The sequence below is a fragment of the Hyla sarda genome, chromosome 3 (assembly GCF_029499605.1).
Source record: "Hyla sarda isolate aHylSar1 chromosome 3, aHylSar1.hap1, whole genome shotgun sequence".
NCBI classification, from domain to species: Eukaryota; Metazoa; Chordata; class Amphibia; order Anura; family Hylidae; genus Hyla; species Hyla sarda.
This window is the reverse complement of record NC_079191.1, coordinates 324,210,165-324,227,182: the sequence shown is the minus strand read 5'-3', so window position 1 is coordinate 324,227,182 and position 17,018 is coordinate 324,210,165. Positions and strand designations below refer to the sequence as shown.

The following is a 17,018-nucleotide window of genomic DNA, read 5'->3' as shown; positions in this document are numbered from 1 at the left end:
CGTACAAACGTAGCCGGCTTATGGGCGTGGCGACAGAGTGCGGCGGCCACTAGAGCGGCAGATAGAGAATGTTCTAGTCTGGTGCTGCGCGGTCTCGTGTCTTGCGCATGTTCTTTGGAGGCCACAGTCAGTTGGAGTTCGGGAGCGCGCATGTGGGCGGCAACAGGGAACGTCTGTCCTCCTGTGGGATCGGAGCGGGGTGCAATGGTGTTGTGATTGGGGTGGACATGGGCACCGCACCCTATAAAACTACTAGCAGGTACCCGGTGTTCCCCGGTTATCCTACCTAAAGCTTGTGGGAGAGGAGAAGCGCTGTGTTTCACCGCTCCATCCGGGTTCACGTTCTAGATCTCCCGGGGATCAGTCACAAAGCCCCATAGTTACTTCTCCTTGTAGGGAATAACGTCCTTTACATCACAATTGTGCTGTGTCCTGTATGTGTTGGCAAAGTGTCCTAATGGGATGCCGACATATTGCATTGGCCCGATGGGCTTTACTGGCCTGAATGCTGCCGAGTACATGGGGGTCATCTCCTGAATGCTGCCGAGTACATGGGGGTCATCTCCTGAATGCTGCCGAGTACATGTGGGTCATCTCCTGAATGCTGCCGAGTACATGGGGGTCATCTCCTGAATGCTGCCGAGTACATGGGGGTCATCTCCTGAATGCTGCCGAGTACATGGGGGTCATCTCCTGAATGCTGCCGAGTACATGGGGGTCATCTCCTGAATGCTGCCGAGTACATGGGGGTCATCTCCTGAATGCTGCCGAGTACATGGGGGTCATCTCCAGAATGCTGCCGAGTACATGGGGGTCATCTCCAGAATGCTGCCGAGTACATGGGGGTCATCTCCAGAATGCTGCCGAGTACATGGGGGTCATCTCCAGAATGCTGCCGAGTACATGGGGGTCATCTCCAGAATGCTGCCGAGTACATGGGGGTCATCTCCTGAATGCTGCCGAGTACATGGGGGTCATCTCCTGAATGCTGCCGAGTACATGGGGGTCATCTCCTGAATGCTGCCGAGTACATGGGGGTCATCTCCTGAATGCTGCCGAGTACATGGGGGTCATCTCCTGAATGCTGCCGAGTACATGGGGGTCATCTCCTGAATGCTGCCGAGTACATGGGGGTCATCTCCTGAATGCTGCCGAGTACATGGGGGTCATCTCCTGAATGCTGCCGAGTACATGGGGGTCATCTCCTGAATGCTGCCGAGTACATGGGGGTCATCTGAATGCTGCCGAGTACATGGGGGGTCATCTCCTGAATGCTGCCGAGTACATGTGGGTCATCTGAATGCTGCCGAGTACATGGGGGTCATCTCCTGAATGCTGCCGAGTACATGGGGGTCATCTCCTGAATGCTGCCTAGTACATGGGGGTCATCTCCTGAATGCTGCCGAGTACATGGGGGTCATCTCCTGAATGCTGCCGAGTACATGGGGGTCATCTCCTGAATGCTGCCGAGTACATGGGGTCATCTCCTGAATGCTGCCGAGTACATGGGGGTCATCTCCTGAATGCTGCCGAGTACATGGGGGTCATCTCCTGAATGCTGCCGAGTACATGGGGGTCATCTCCTGAATGCTGCCGAGTACATGGGGGTCATCTCCTGAATGCTGCCGAGTACATGTGGGTCATCTCCTGAATGCTGCCGAGTACATGGGGGTCATCTCCTGAATGCTGCCGAGTACATGGGGGTCATCTCCTGAATGCTGCCGAGTACATGGGGGTCATCTCCTGAATGCTGCCGAGTACATGGGGGTCATCTCCTGAATGCTGCCTAGTACATGGGGGTCATCTCCTGAATGCTGCCGAGTACATGGGGGTCATCTCCTGAATGCTGCCGAGTACATGGGGGTCATCTCCTGAATGCTGCCGAGTACATGGGGTCATCTCCTGAATGCTGCCGAGTACATGGGGGTCATCTCCTGAATGCTGCCGAGTACATGGGGGTCATCTCCTGAATGCTGCCGAGTACATGGGGGTCATCTCCTGAATGCTGCCGAGTACATGGGGGTCATCTCCTGAATGCTGCCGAGTACATGTGGGTCATCTCCTGAATGCTGCCGAGTACATGGGGGTCATCTCCTGAATGCTGCCGAGTACATGGGGGTCATCTCCTGAATGCTGCCGAGTACATGGGGGTCATCTCCTGAATGCTGCCGAGTACATGTGGGTCATCTCCTGAATGCTGCCGAGTACATGTGGGTCATCTCCAAAATAAATGCTGGTTTTACTCAGACTCCAAAGTAGCACAGAGGGCTTTTGGGTTTAGGTAAAGAAAGGTGAATGTTCAGGAAATTACCCAAATATAATCGCAGCTGAGAAGCAACACATCCAGCAGAGTTAGAGCCCAATAAACACTTGTGTCCAGGGGTTTCCTCCTATTGGATCTTTGCCGTACTCCACGAGGACATTGTGCTACCTGCTTCTTAAACCAAATATAATAACCAGCTGGCTACATTTAGCCAATAAAGTCAATGGGGGAGATTTATCAAAGGATTTAGACTGGTTTTACCTGTCTAAATTTGTTGCACAGAAAGTCGCAGTCTTAATATGTGCGACTTTTCTGAGACTTTTGCTGTAGAGGATTTTTAGAACATGATGCATGCAAGTCTATTTTAGAAGGAAATGCATTGGAAAATGCATTGGTGCTGAATTTATCAATTGCGACTTTTGTGTTACAAGTCGCATCTGCCCAAAATACGCTGAAATGTCAGACCATGTTGGAGCAGGTCTAAATGCAGTTTAAGCTGTAGACCCTGAAGTCTGAGCACAGAATTTATCAAGGGTTGTGAGACCTTTGATAAATTAGGAGCACAATAGACAGGAGACTACCACATACGCTGGTCTATAAGCATACCCAGAATAGACTAGATTAGTAAATGTCCCCCAATGAGTCCTGCACCTTTCTGTGCACATATGTCAGCATCCCATTTTGATGGTTTGCTATTGCAGACAGAGACAACCAGGGGCGTAGGTCTAATGGGGCTGTAGTCCCTGATCGCAGGTTGGCGGTTGTTTTCTGTTTTATTATTTTATTATTATTGCCACCACTGCTTTAAGACAGCGGTGGCTTCTGGGACGTGATGCTGTCAGCCCTGCTGTTCTCCCGATCTTTTCACATAGCTGCGGTCTCAGATTTCAGGCTCAGCGTGGAGAGAGGGAGAACAGGATCACCACACATCTGGCCAGTCCACCGCTAACAGTTCTTCTGCGGAGCTGTTTTTTCTGCATGTAAGAGAACATCCACCTGTATCGATACATATGAGTTAAATCTGTCTGCGAATCAACACGGCTGGAGTTGACTGATCACAGGGAGAAATAGATCCTAACACCCGCCCATACCGGCCGGCCCCCAGCTGATTCTTGAAGCTGAGGGCCGGCGTTAAGGCCAGCTATTAACCCTTTAGATAACCGCTGACAGCGGCGTCTAAAGGTGCCTTAAGGTCTCAGACCATTTGGGCCTTAACCCCTTAAGGACCAACACAAGTAAACCTGTACGCCCCTGAAAGACCAGGCCTGTTTTTTCAAATCGGGGATGTCTGTCTTTATTAGAGAATAACTCGTAACGTTTTTCCAATCATGATAATTCTGACATTGTTTTTTTTTGTCATAAGTTGTCCTACATGTACATAGTAAAAGTAAGCCGATATCATTTGTAGTTTTTTTTTTTTTTACAATGCAAAAAATCATGAAATGTAAAAAAAATAAAAATTTTTTGCTATTTTAACACTTATAGGTTGCATATATTTATACTTACTGACCAAATAGTTTATGAAACTTATACTTTCAGATGTCTACTTTATTTTGACAACCTTTTTTTATGTTTTTAATTCACATTTTAACCCCTTAAGGACCAGGCAATTTTCCACCTTAAGGACCAGAGCGTTTTTTGCAATTCTGACCACTGTCACTTTAAACATTAATAACTCTGGGATGCTTTTAGTTATCATTCTGATTCCGAGATTGTTTTTTCGTGACATATTCTACTTTAACTTAGTGGTAAATTTTTATGGTAACTTGCATCCTTTCTTGGTGAAAAATCCCCAAATTTGATGAAAAAAATGAAAATTTAGCATTTTTCTAACTTTGAAGCTCTCTGCTTGTAAGGAAAATGGATATTCAAAATATATATTTTTTGGGTTCACATATACAATATGTCTACTTTATGTTTGCATCATAAAATGTATGAGTTTTTACTTTTGGAAGACATCAGAGGGCTTCAAAGTTCAGCAGCAATTTTTCACAAAATTTTCAAACTCGCTATTTTTCATGGACCAGTTCAGGTTTAAAGTGGATTTGAAGGGCTTTCATATTAGAAATACCCCATAAAAGACCCCATTATAAAAACTACACCCCCCAAAGTATTCAAAATGACATTCAATAAGTGTATTAACCCTTTAGGTGTTTCACAGGAATAGCAGCAAAGTGAAGGAGAAAATTCACAATCTTCATTTTTTACACTCACATGTTCTTGTAGACCCAATTTTTGAATTTTTGCAAGGGGTAAAAAGGAGAAATTTTTTACTTGTATTTGAAACCCAATTTCTCTCGAGTTAGCACATACCTCATATGTCTATGTTAAGTGTTCGGCGGGCGCAGTAGAGGGCTCAGAAGGGAAGGAGTGACAAATGGTTTTTGGGGGGGCATGTCACCTTTAGGAAGCCCCTATGGTGCCAGGACAGCAAAAAAAAAAAACACATGGCATACCATTTTGGAAACTAGACCCCTCGGGGAACGTAACAAGGGGTAAAGTGAACCTTAATACCCCACAGGTGAATCACGACTTTTGCATATGTAAAAAAAAATATATATATTTTTTTACCTAAAATGCTTGGTTTCCCAAAAATTTTACATTTTTAAAAAAGATAATAGCAGAAAATATCCCCCAAAATTTGAAGCCCAATTTCTCCCGATTCAGAAAACACTGCATTTGGGGGTGAAAATTGCTCTGCTGGTGCACTACAGGTTTCAGAAGAGGAGTCACATTTGGCTTTTTGAAAGCAAATTTTGCTCTGGGGGCATGCCGCATTTAGGATGCCCCTATGGTGCCAGAACAGCAAAAAAAAACACATGGCATACCATTTTGGAAACTAGACCCCTCGGGGAACGTAACAAGGGGTAATGTGAACCTTAATACCCCACAGGTGATTAACGACTTTTGCATATGTAAAAAAAATATATATTTTTTTTACCTAAAATGCTTGGTTTCCCAAAAATTTTACATTTTTAAAAGGGTAATAGCAGAAAATACCCTCCAAAATTTGTAACACAATTTCTCCCGAGTACGGCGATACCCCATATGTGACCCTAAACTGTTGCCTTGAAATACGACAGGGCTCCAAAGTGAGAGCGCCATGCGCATTTGAGGCCTAAATTAGGGACTTGCATAGGGGTGGACATAGGGGTATTCTACGCCAGTGATTACCAAACAGGGTGCCTCCAGCTGTTGCAAAACTCCCAGCATGCCTGGACAGTCAACGGCTATCTGGCAATACTGGGAGTAGTTGTTTTGCAACAGCTGGAGGCTCCGTTTTGGAAACAGTGGCGTACCAGACGTTTTTCATTTTTATTAGGGAGGGGGGCTGTGTAGGGGTATGTGTATATGTAGTGTTTTTTACTTTTTATTTTTTTTGTTAGTGTAGTGTTTTTAGGGTACAGTCACACGGGCGGGGGGGGGGGGGGTTCACAGTAGTTTCTCGCTGGCAGTTTGAGCTGCGGCAGAAAATTTTCCGCAGCTTAAACTTGCAGCCGGATACTTACTGTAATCCTCCGCCCATGTGAGTGTACCCTGTACATTCACATTGGGGGGGGGGGGGAGAAACATCCAGCTGTTGCAAAACTACAACTCCCAGCATGTACGGTCTATCAGTGCATGCTGGGAGTTGTAGTTTTGCAACAGCTGGAGGCACACTGGTTGTGAAACACCGAGTTTGGTAACAAACTGAGTGTTTTGCAACCAGTGTGCCTTCAGCTGTTGCAAAAGCTACAACCCCCAGCATGTACGGACAGCGGAAGGGCATGCTGGGTCTTGTAGTTATGCAGCAGCTGGAGGCATACTACTTTGGCTGGGGATGCTGGGGATTGTAGTTATGCAACAGCTGGAGACACACTGGTTTGCTACTTAACTCAGTGTGCCTTCAGCTGTTGCAAAACTACAACTCTCAGCAGTCACCGACAGCCAACGGGCATGCTGGGAGTTGTAGTTATGCAACCAGCAGATGCACCACTACAACTCCCAGCATGCACTTTAGCTGATTGTGCAAGCTGGGAGTTGTAGTTATACAACAGCTGAAGGTACACTTTTCCATAGAAAAAATGTGCCTCCAGCTGTTGCAAAACTATAAGTCCCAGCATGCCCATAAGGGAATGCTGGGAGTTGTGGTGGTCTGCCTCCTGCTGTTGCATAACTACAGCTCCCAGCATGCCCTTTTTGCATGCTGGGAGCTGTTGCTAAGCAACAGCAGGAGGCTGTCACTCACCTCCTACTGCTGCTGATCCACGCCGCGCAGGTCAGTCACGCCGCCGTCGTCGCTCCTGGGGCCCCGATCCCAACATTAACGCCGGGATCGGGGTCCCCAGCACCCGGGGTGCACGTCCCGCATCCGCTCACGTCCTCCGGAAGAGGGGCGGAGCGGGTTGCGGGAGTGACACCCGCAGCAGGAGTCCTGATTGGTCGGCCGACGAATCAGGGCGATCGTGAGGTGGCAGCCAGTAATTCCGGGTCACTGGAGACCCGATTGACCCGGAATCGCCGCAGATCGCTGGACTGAATTGTCCAGCGATCTGCGGCCATCGCCGACATGGGGGGGCATAATGACCCCCCTGGGCGATATGCCGCGATGCCTGCTGAACGGTTTCACCAGGCATCGGGCACCGGCTCCCCTCCAGCTAGCGGCGGGGGGCCGGGAATGGACAGAACGTACTCCTACGTCCTCGGTCCTTAAGGACTCGGAAACGGGGGCATAGGAGTACGTCCATTGTCCTTAAGGGGTTAAATTAATTAGAAGCCTAACAATTTAACTTGAAATGTAGAAAATTTGAAAAGTACATCTTTTTATTATGTGCTATGCAAGGTTTGCAGAAATTTGAAGGTGGTAGAACATAGGAACACCCCCCAAATGACCCCATTTTAAAAACTAGACCCTACAAGGTATTCGCTAGGGGGTACAGTGAGTATTTTAACACCATCGTTTTTTGGCAGGAATTATTACAAAGTCAGTGTTAAAAAGTCGAAATTTGCATTTTTTCACAAATGCATCATTTGTGGGACATATTTTTTGTACATCACTTCTAATATTGCAAGAAATGCACCCTATATTTTATTAAGCTGCTCGGCCCGTGTTTGGAAATACCCCCGCTTAGGCCATATTTGGTTCCTTGGCCACGTGGTAGGACCCAGAAGTAGAGGAGCGCCATTTGGCTTTCAGGGCATCATTTTAGGCCGAATGAATTGTAGGCTGCACTTCATGCCTGCAAAGGGTTTTAGCTGCCAGAACCATACAGAACCCCCACAACTGACCCCATTTTGGAAACTACACCCAGCAGATGCACCACTACAACTCCCAGCATGCACTTTAGCTGATTGTGCAAGCTGGGAGTTGTAGTTATACAACAGCTGAAGGTACACTTTTCCATAGAAAAAATGTGCCTCCAGCTGTTGCAAAACTATAAGTCCCAGCATGCCCATAAGGGAATGCTGGGAGTTGTGGTGGTCTGCCTCCTGCTGTTGCATAACTACAGCTCCCAGCATGCCCTTTTTGCATGCTGGGAGCTGTTGCTAAGCAACAGCAGGAGGCTGTCACTCACCTCCTACTGCTGCTGATCCACGCCGCGCAGGTCAGTCACGCCGCCGTCGTCGCTCCTGGGGCCCCGATCCCAACATTAACGCCGGGATCGGGGTCCCCAGCACCCGGGGTGCACGTCCCGCATCCGCTCACGTCCTCCGGAAGAGGGGCGGAGCGGGTTGCGGGAGTGACACCCGCAGCAGGAGTCCTGATTGGTCGGCCGACGAATCAGGGCGATCGTGAGGTGGCAGCCAGTAATTCCGGGTCACTGGAGACCCGATTGACCCGGAATCGCCGCAGATCGCTGGACTGAATTGTCCAGCGATCTGCGGCCATCGCCGACATGGGGGGGCATAATGACCCCCCTGGGCGATATGCCGCGATGCCTGCTGAACGGTTTCACCAGGCATCGGGCACCGGCTCCCCTCCAGCTAGCGGCGGGGGGCCGGGAATGGACAGAACGTACTCCTACGTCCTCGGTCCTTAAGGACTCGGAAACGGGGGCATAGGAGTACGTCCATTGTCCTTAAGGGGTTAAATTAATTAGAAGCCTAACAATTTAACTTGAAATGTAGAAAATTTGAAAAGTACATCTTTTTATTATGTGCTATGCAAGGTTTGCAGAAATTTGAAGGTGGTAGAACATAGGAACACCCCCCAAATGACCCCATTTTAAAAACTAGACCCTACAAGGTATTCGCTAGGGGGTACAGTGAGTATTTTAACACCATCGTTTTTTGGCAGGAATTATTACAAAGTCAGTGTTAAAAAGTCGAAATTTGCATTTTTTCACAAATGCATCATTTGTGGGACATATTTTTTGTACATCACTTCTAATATTGCAAGAAATGCACCCTATATTTTATTAAGCTGCTCGGCCCGTGTTTGGAAATACCCCCGCTTAGGCCATATTTGGTTCCTTGGCCACGTGGTAGGACCCAGAAGTAGAGGAGCGCCATTTGGCTTTCAGGGCATCATTTTAGGCCGAATGAATTGTAGGCTGCACTTCATGCCTGCAAAGGGTTTTAGCTGCCAGAACCATACAGAACCCCCACAACTGACCCCATTTTGGAAACTACACCCAGCAGATGCACCACTACAACTCCCAGCATGCACTTTAGCTGATTGTGCAAGCTGGGAGTTGTAGTTATACAACAGCTGAAGGTACACTTTTCCATAGAAAAAATGTGCCTCCAGCTGTTGCAAAACTATAAGTCCCAGCATGCCCATAAGGGAATGCTGGGAGTTGTGGTGGTCTGCCTCCTGCTGTTGCATAACTACAGCTCCCAGCATGCCCTTTTTGCATGCTGGGAGCTGTTGCTAAGCAACAGCAGGAGGCTGTCACTCACCTCCTACTGCTGCTGATCCACGCCGCGCAGGTCAGTCACGCCGCCGTCGTCGCTCCTGGGGCCCCGATCCCAACATTAACGCCGGGATCGGGGTCCCCAGCACCCGGGGTGCACGTCCCGCATCCGCTCACGTCCTCCGGAAGAGGGGCGGAGCGGGTTGCGGGAGTGACACCCGCAGCAGGAGTCCTGATTGGTCGGCCGACGAATCAGGGCGATCGTGAGGTGGCAGCCAGTAATTCCGGGTCACTGGAGACCCGATTGACCCGGAATCGCCGCAGATCGCTGGACTGAATTGTCCAGCGATCTGCGGCCATCGCCGACATGGGGGGGCATAATGACCCCCCTGGGCGATATGCCGCGATGCCTGCTGAACGGTTTCACCAGGCATCGGGCACCGGCTCCCCTCCAGCTAGCGGCGGGGGGCCGGGAATGGACAGAACGTACTCCTACGTCCTCGGTCCTTAAGGACTCGGAAACGGGGGCATAGGAGTACGTCCATTGTCCTTAAGGGGTTAAATTAATTAGAAGCCTAACAATTTAACTTGAAATGTAGAAAATTTGAAAAGTACATCTTTTTATTATGTGCTATGCAAGGTTTGCAGAAATTTGAAGGTGGTAGAACATAGGAACACCCCCCAAATGACCCCATTTTAAAAACTAGACCCTACAAGGTATTCGCTAGGGGGTACAGTGAGTATTTTAACACCATCGTTTTTTGGCAGGAATTATTACAAAGTCAGTGTTAAAAAGTCGAAATTTGCATTTTTTCACAAATGCATCATTTGTGGGACATATTTTTTGTACATCACTTCTAATATTGCAAGAAATGCACCCTATATTTTATTAAGCTGCTCGGCCCGTGTTTGGAAATACCCCCGCTTAGGCCATATTTGGTTCCTTGGCCACGTGGTAGGACCCAGAAGTAGAGGAGCGCCATTTGGCTTTCAGGGCATCATTTTAGGCCGAATGAATTGTAGGCTGCACTTCATGCCTGCAAAGGGTTTTAGCTGCCAGAACCATACAGAACCCCCACAACTGACCCCATTTTGGAAACTACACCCCCTAAAGTATTCATCTAGACCAAAAGGGAGTACTTTGAGTCCTTTTTGTGTGGCTGGAATGGATACAAAGTCAGTGGAAAAATTTAAATTTTCTTTTTTTTTCACAATTGCATCATTTGTGGGACATATTTTTTATACATTGCATCTGAAAAGTAGAAAATGAGCCCCATATTTTATTAGACTGTTCGTTCCGTGTTTGGTAATACCCTTGCTTAGACCATATTTGGTTGCATGGCCACACGGTGGGACCCAAAAGGAGAGGAGCCCCATTTGGCTTTCAGGATATCATTATACAAATTATGGGCCGCACTTCAACTTGCAAAGCATTCTAGCTGTCAGAACAATACTGCACCCCCAGAAGTGACCCCATTTTTGAAACTACGCCCCTAAAGTATTCACCTAGGGCAAAAGTGAGTACGTTGAGCCCGTATTGTGTGGCTAGAATTATTTCAAAGTCAGTGGAAAAAATAGAAATTAGCTTTTTTCCCCACATTCTTTATTTGGTAAGTCGCTTTGAAATGGAGGAAATACGCCCCATATTTCATCACCCTGTTCGTCCCGGGCTGGGCAGTACCCCTACTTAGGCTATATCTGGTTGCCTGATCGCCTGGTAGGACCAAGAAGGAGAGGAGCCCCCTTTGGCTTTCAGGGCATCATTATATGAATAGTCCCCATTCGTACTGCATTTCTGCAGTATAGGTATCCGTTGTCATGTCAAAAAAGGGATACCAATGTATACTGTAGCAGTCTCATTCAGAAATAAATGGAGCTGCAACAGTATACATCAGCATAACTCAGTGTAGGGGCACAGAGCACATCCGCGGCTTATTTCACACCACGGATGCCCCCCATCAGTCACAAGGGGCGAGATCACTGCTGTGGCTGGGAAGCTCAGTGTATCCTGTCATGACTGCCAGTGGGAAATCCGCCGCTATGAGTGGACGCACAAAGCTACCTAGACGCAGCAGGGAGCTCATTATCGCGACTGCTGGCGGGCATCCGCAGCATGTAATATGCTGCGGATGTTTGCCGGATGCTGTGGATGTGCGCCGTGTGATCCTACTTAGTATTCCAAAGCATTGCAGATATATGCTGCCTGCTAGTTTTACACTAGCAGGCATCATATCAGGACGTGCCTCAGGCACGTCCTGTCAGGCAATAACCGGGGCAGACCTGGGGGTCCTAGTAAAGACCCCCGGCTGCCCAGGTAAGCAGCAGCACCCCGCGATAGTTGCAGGGTGCTTCAGGAGAGAGACAGAGGGAGCCCCCTCCCTCTGTCAAAACTCCTTACAACTCGCGGTCGCTTCCGACCGCGGCTGTAAGGGTTAAACTGCCGGGACCGAAGTTTTCTTCTGTCCCGGCAGTAACGCAGGTCCCCGCCCGCCAGGGATTACACACAGCACCCCGCGATCGCGCTGCGGGGTGCTGCAAGGGTGACAGAGGGAGCTCCCTCCCTCTGTCATAACACTTATAGCCAGTGGTCACTTCTGACCGCGGCTGTAAGGGTTAAAATGCCGGGACTGAAGTTTACTTCAGTCCCAACATTGCGGCAGGGTCCCGGCTGTGTGCACCCACGAGAGCCATGGACGAGTATACACGTCCTAATGGCTGAACGTGCATTCAGCCTGGACGTTTATACACGTCCATGGTCCTTAAGGTGTTGAGGACAATTTTACTTTGATGTTTTTTCCTCCTTGCATTCTAAAAATCATAGGGGGAGATTTATCAAAACCTGTCCAGAGGAAAAGTTGCCTATAGCAACCAATCAGATCGCTTTTTTCATTTTGCAGAGGCCTTGTTAAAAATGAAAGTGATATGATTTGTTGCTATGGGCAACTGGACAACACTTCCTCTGAACAGGTTTTGATAAATCTCCCCCATAACTCTTATATTTTCATCTACAGACTAGTATGAGGGCTTGTTTTTTGCACGACAAGTTGTCCTTTGTAATGACATCACTCATTTTACCATAAAATGTATGGCGCAACCAAAAAAATACTATTTGTGTGGGGAAATTGATAAGAAAACCACAATTTAGCAAATTTTAGAAGGTTTCGTTTTTATTCGGTACACTTTCACGGTAAAATAGACCTGTTTTCTTTATTCTGTGGGTCAATACGATTAAAATGGTACCCATGATTACATACTTTTCTGATATTAACCAAATTAGTACGTTTAAAATCCCTCTATTTTGCTGACCTAAATTTTTTTCATTTTTCTGTATAAGCGGCGGAATGAGGGCTCATTTTTTGCACCGTGATCTGTAATTTTTTTATACCACATTTGCATATATAAAACTTTTAATACATTTTTTATCAATTTTATTTGGAATAAAATGTTATAAAAAAAAAAAAAGCAGCAATTTTTTACTTTTTTTTTACGTTCACGCCATTCACCGTACGGGATAATTAACATATTTTAATAGTTTGGATATTTTGGATGCGGCGATACCAAAAATGTTTATTAAAAATAGTTTTTTACACTTTTTTGGGGGTAAAATGGGGAAAGATGGACAATTTACATTTTTATTGGGGGGTAGGGGATTTTTCACAATTTTTTTACTTTTATTTTTACACTTTAATAGTCCCCATAGGGGACTATTTATAGCAATCATTCAATTGCTAATACTGTTCAGTGCTATGCATAGGGCATAGCACTGATCAGTGTTATCAGTCATCTTCTCTGGTCTGCTCGATCTCAGACCAGAGCAGAAGACCTTTGGGAGGCCGTACTGGATAATCGGATCTCCGCAGCAGCGCTGGGGGCGATCGGATCATCCATTTTAGTGACTGTGGCGCTGCAGATTCCGTGATCTGTATTGATCACGGCTATCAGCAGCTGGGACTTGCCGCGCATGGCCCAAGCATCGCTCCGATGCACCAGGACGTACATTTACGTCCTGCGTCATTAAGGGGTTAACTGCTCTGTTGTGCGGTAATAAATCAATTATGTATTATGGTCATAAAAATTATTAATTATGAAAATTATAAAATATCAAAATTATGACCTGGTGAATTGTAGACAGAGCTAATCAATACAATTCACACCTGAGTCCGACTATTTCCTCAGATATCAACAAGTTCTTTTTTTGATGGGATGACATTAACTCTTAAGGATGTAGTTTTGCAATATACAATAATACACATGTATTATAAAGTATGCAGATTTATTGGTTATAAGATTATAAACATAAATGAGTAATAAACACAATGATGTATGCAAATGAATATCAATTAGATATTAGTAAACAGTACAAGATTGTTAATTTACTACATTTAGTAGAACAATACATGTGAGTAGTTAGTAACTTGTTACAATAAACAAAAGCCACTAGGTTAGAATATCATAATAAAAGGTTACATATCACTATTGAGAGGAACCTCATGATATTAAGATGGGCAATATCTAATCATTAGACATCAATATGGAATGCTAACTTCACTACCCGCCCCCTTCTAACCACTACAAATCACATGATTCCAATAATGGGGATATGCATCTAAGAATATATACATGGAAGAACTATGATATACTTTCTCCCCCCCCCCCCCCCCCCCATTCTGGACTACTTTCTATACATTATCTTGGTAAGACATTAACCCCTTAAGGATGCAGGACGTAAATGTACGTCCTGGTGCGGTGGTACTTAACGCACCAGGACGTACATTTACGTCCTGTGCATAACCGCGGGCGTCCGCCATTAACCCCTCAGGTGCCGGGATCAATACAGATACAGCGCTGCTGCGGGGATCAGATCATTCAGAACGCCGCACGGAGGTTCCCTCTCCTTCCTCCGTCCGGCTCCCGGCGTCTCCTGCTCTGGTCTGTGATCGAGCAGACCAGAGCAGAAGATGACCGATAACACTGATCTGTTCTATGTCCTATACATAGAACAGATCAGTATTAGCAATCATGGTATTGCTATGAATAGTCCCCTATGGGGACTATTCAAGTGTAAAAAAAAATGTAAAAAAATTTAAAAGTAAAAAAAAAAGTGAAAAAAACCCTCCCCCAATAAAAAAAAGTAAAACGTCCGTTTTTTCCTATTTTACCCCCAAAAAGCGTAATTTTTTTTTTATAGACATATTTGGTATCGACGCGTGCATAAATGTCCGAACTATTAAAATAAAATGTTCATGATCCCGTACGGTGAACGGCGTGAACGAAAAAAAAAAAAAGTCAAAAATTCCTACTTTTTTAATACATTTTATTAAAAAAAAAATTATAAAAAATGTATTAAAAGTTTTTTATATGCAAATGTGGTATCAAAAAAAAGTACAGATCATGGCGCAAAAAATGAGCCCCCATACCGCCGCTTATACGGAAAAATAAAAAAGTTAGAGGTCATCAAAATAAAGGGATTATAAACGTACTAATTTGGTTAAAAAGTTTGTGATTTTTTTTAAGCACAACAATAATAGAAAAGTATGTAATAATGGGTATCATTTTAATCGTATTGACCCTCAGAATAAAGAACACGTCATTTTTACCATAAATTGTACGGCATGAAAACGAAACCTTCCAAAATTAGCAAAATTGCATTTTTCGTTTTAATTTCCCCACAAAAATAGTGTTTTTTGGTTGCGCCATACATTTTATGATATAATGAGTTATGTCATTACAAAGGACAACTGGTCGCGCAAAAAACAAGCCCTGATACTAGTCTGTGGATGAAAATATAAAAGAGTTATGATTTTTAGAAGGCGAGGAGGAAAAAATGAAAACGTAAAAATTAAATTGTCTGAGTCCTTAACCCCTTAAGGACTCAGGGTTTTTCCGTTTTTGCACTTTCGTTTTTTCCTCCTTACCTTTTAAAAATCATAACCCTTTCAATTTTCCACCTAAAAATCCATATTATGGCTTATTTTTTGCGTCACCAATTCTACTTTGCAGTGACATTAGTCATTTTACCCAAAAATGCACAGCGAAACGGAAAAAAAAATCATTGTGCGACAAAATCGAAAAAAAACCGCCATTTTGTAACTTTTGGGGGCTTTCGTTTCTACGCAGTGCATATTTCGGTAAAAATTACACCTTATCATTATTCTGTAGGTCCATACGGTTAAAATGATACCCTACTTATATAGGTTTGATTTTGTCGCACTTCTGGAAAAAATCATAACTACATGCAGGAAAATTTATACGTTTAAAAATGTCATCTTCTGACCCCTATAACTTTTTTATTTTTCCACGTACAGGGCGGTATGAGGACTCATTTTTTGCGCCGTGATCTGAAGTTTTTATCGGTATGATTTTTGTTTTGATCGGACTTTTTGATCACTTTTTATTCATTTTTTAATGATATAAAAAGTGACCAAAATACGCTTTTTTGGACTTTGGAATTTTTTTGCGCGTACGCCATTGACCGTACGGCTTAATTAATGATATATTTTTATAGTTCGGACATTTACGCACGCGGCGATACCACATATGTTTATTTTTATTTTTTTTACACTGTTTTATTTTTTTTATGGGAAAAGGGGGGTGATTCAAACTTTTATTAGGGAAGGGGTTAAATGACCTTTATTAACACTTTTTTTTTACATTTTTTTTGCAGTGTTATAGGTCCCATAGGGACCTATAACACTGCACACACTGATCTCTAATGCTGATCACTGGCGTGCATTAACACGCCTGTGATCAGCATTATCGGCGCTTGACTGCTCCTGCCTGGATCTCAGGCACGGAGCAGTCATTCGTCGATCGGACACCGGGGAGGCAGGTAAGGGCCCTCCCGGTGTCCGATCAGCTGTTCGGGACGCCGCGATTTCACCACGGCGGTCCCGAACAGCCCGACTGAGCAGCCGGGTCACTTTCACTTTCACTTTAGAAGCGGCGGTCAGCTTTGACCGCCGCTTCTAAAGGGTTAATACCGCACATCGCCGCGATCGGCGATGTGTGGTATTAGCCGCGGGTCCCGGCCGTTGATTAGCGCCGGGACCGACGCGATATGATGCGGGATCGCGGCGCGATCCCGCTTCATATCGCGGGAGCCGGCGCAGGACGTAAATATACGTCCTGCGTCGTTAAGGGGTTAAGGCCAAAATGGGCTGAGTCCTTAAGGGGTTAAAGGGGTACTCCAGTGCTTAGACATCTTATCCCCTATCCAAAGTATTGGGGATAAGATGCCTGATCGCGGGAGTCCCGCCGCTGTCTGGGCATGCTGGGAGTTGTAGTTTTGCAACATCTCGAGGTCCGCAGGTTGAAGATCACTGTTGGGTGCAGAATATTTTTTTTCTAGATTTTGCACCTTTAAAATTGCGTGTGTCTTATATGCCGGTGTCCTATAGGGTCAAAAATACGGTAGCTGGGGCTCTCCCTGGGAAACAGCATGTCGCTGTAGGGGGAGACACTCGGGCCCTGTTGAGGAAGCACACAGCTGGAATCTGTGAGTGGCCCCAAGTGACAGTGTGAACTGTGAGTAAAACAGGTTGCAGGGGCACATGTGTTATGCTGGCTGAGGGTAGCTCACCAGTTAGTAGTCAGGGCATGCTTACATGTGTAGTCAGTGACCAGACAGTCTAGGACTTTGGTTTGTTCCTGAGTTATGTTTTGTTTTACCTGAACTTGTGTAAATAAAGCTGGCGAGGTGCCAGACTTGTATACATAACGGTTGTCTGGCGAGTTATTGCGAGGAAACGTGTCCCGTGGCAAGTAACCAGGATGATCCCAGAGCTAATCCCCGTGATGGAATGTCACTATATATATATATATATATATATATATATATATATATATATATATATGAAAGAGAGAGAAAGAAAGAGAGAGAGAGAGAGAAAGAGAAAGCGAGAGATAGAGAAAGAGAAAAA

General features: G+C 45.6%; 1 protein-coding gene across 3 annotated transcripts in view; it reads left to right on the top strand.

The window, feature by feature from the left end:
* The first annotated feature begins 141 nt into the window (after window positions 1-141).
* The window catches only part of ACOXL (acyl-CoA oxidase like), a 555,195-nt gene continuing 538,318 nt past the window's right edge, over window positions 142-17,018 (top strand). For all 3 annotated transcript variants that reach the window (XM_056567227.1, XM_056567224.1, XM_056567226.1), the window contains exon 1: window positions 142-259. The gene's annotated coding sequence lies outside the window, so the exon portion shown is untranslated. The remainder of the gene's footprint in view (window positions 260-17,018) is intronic.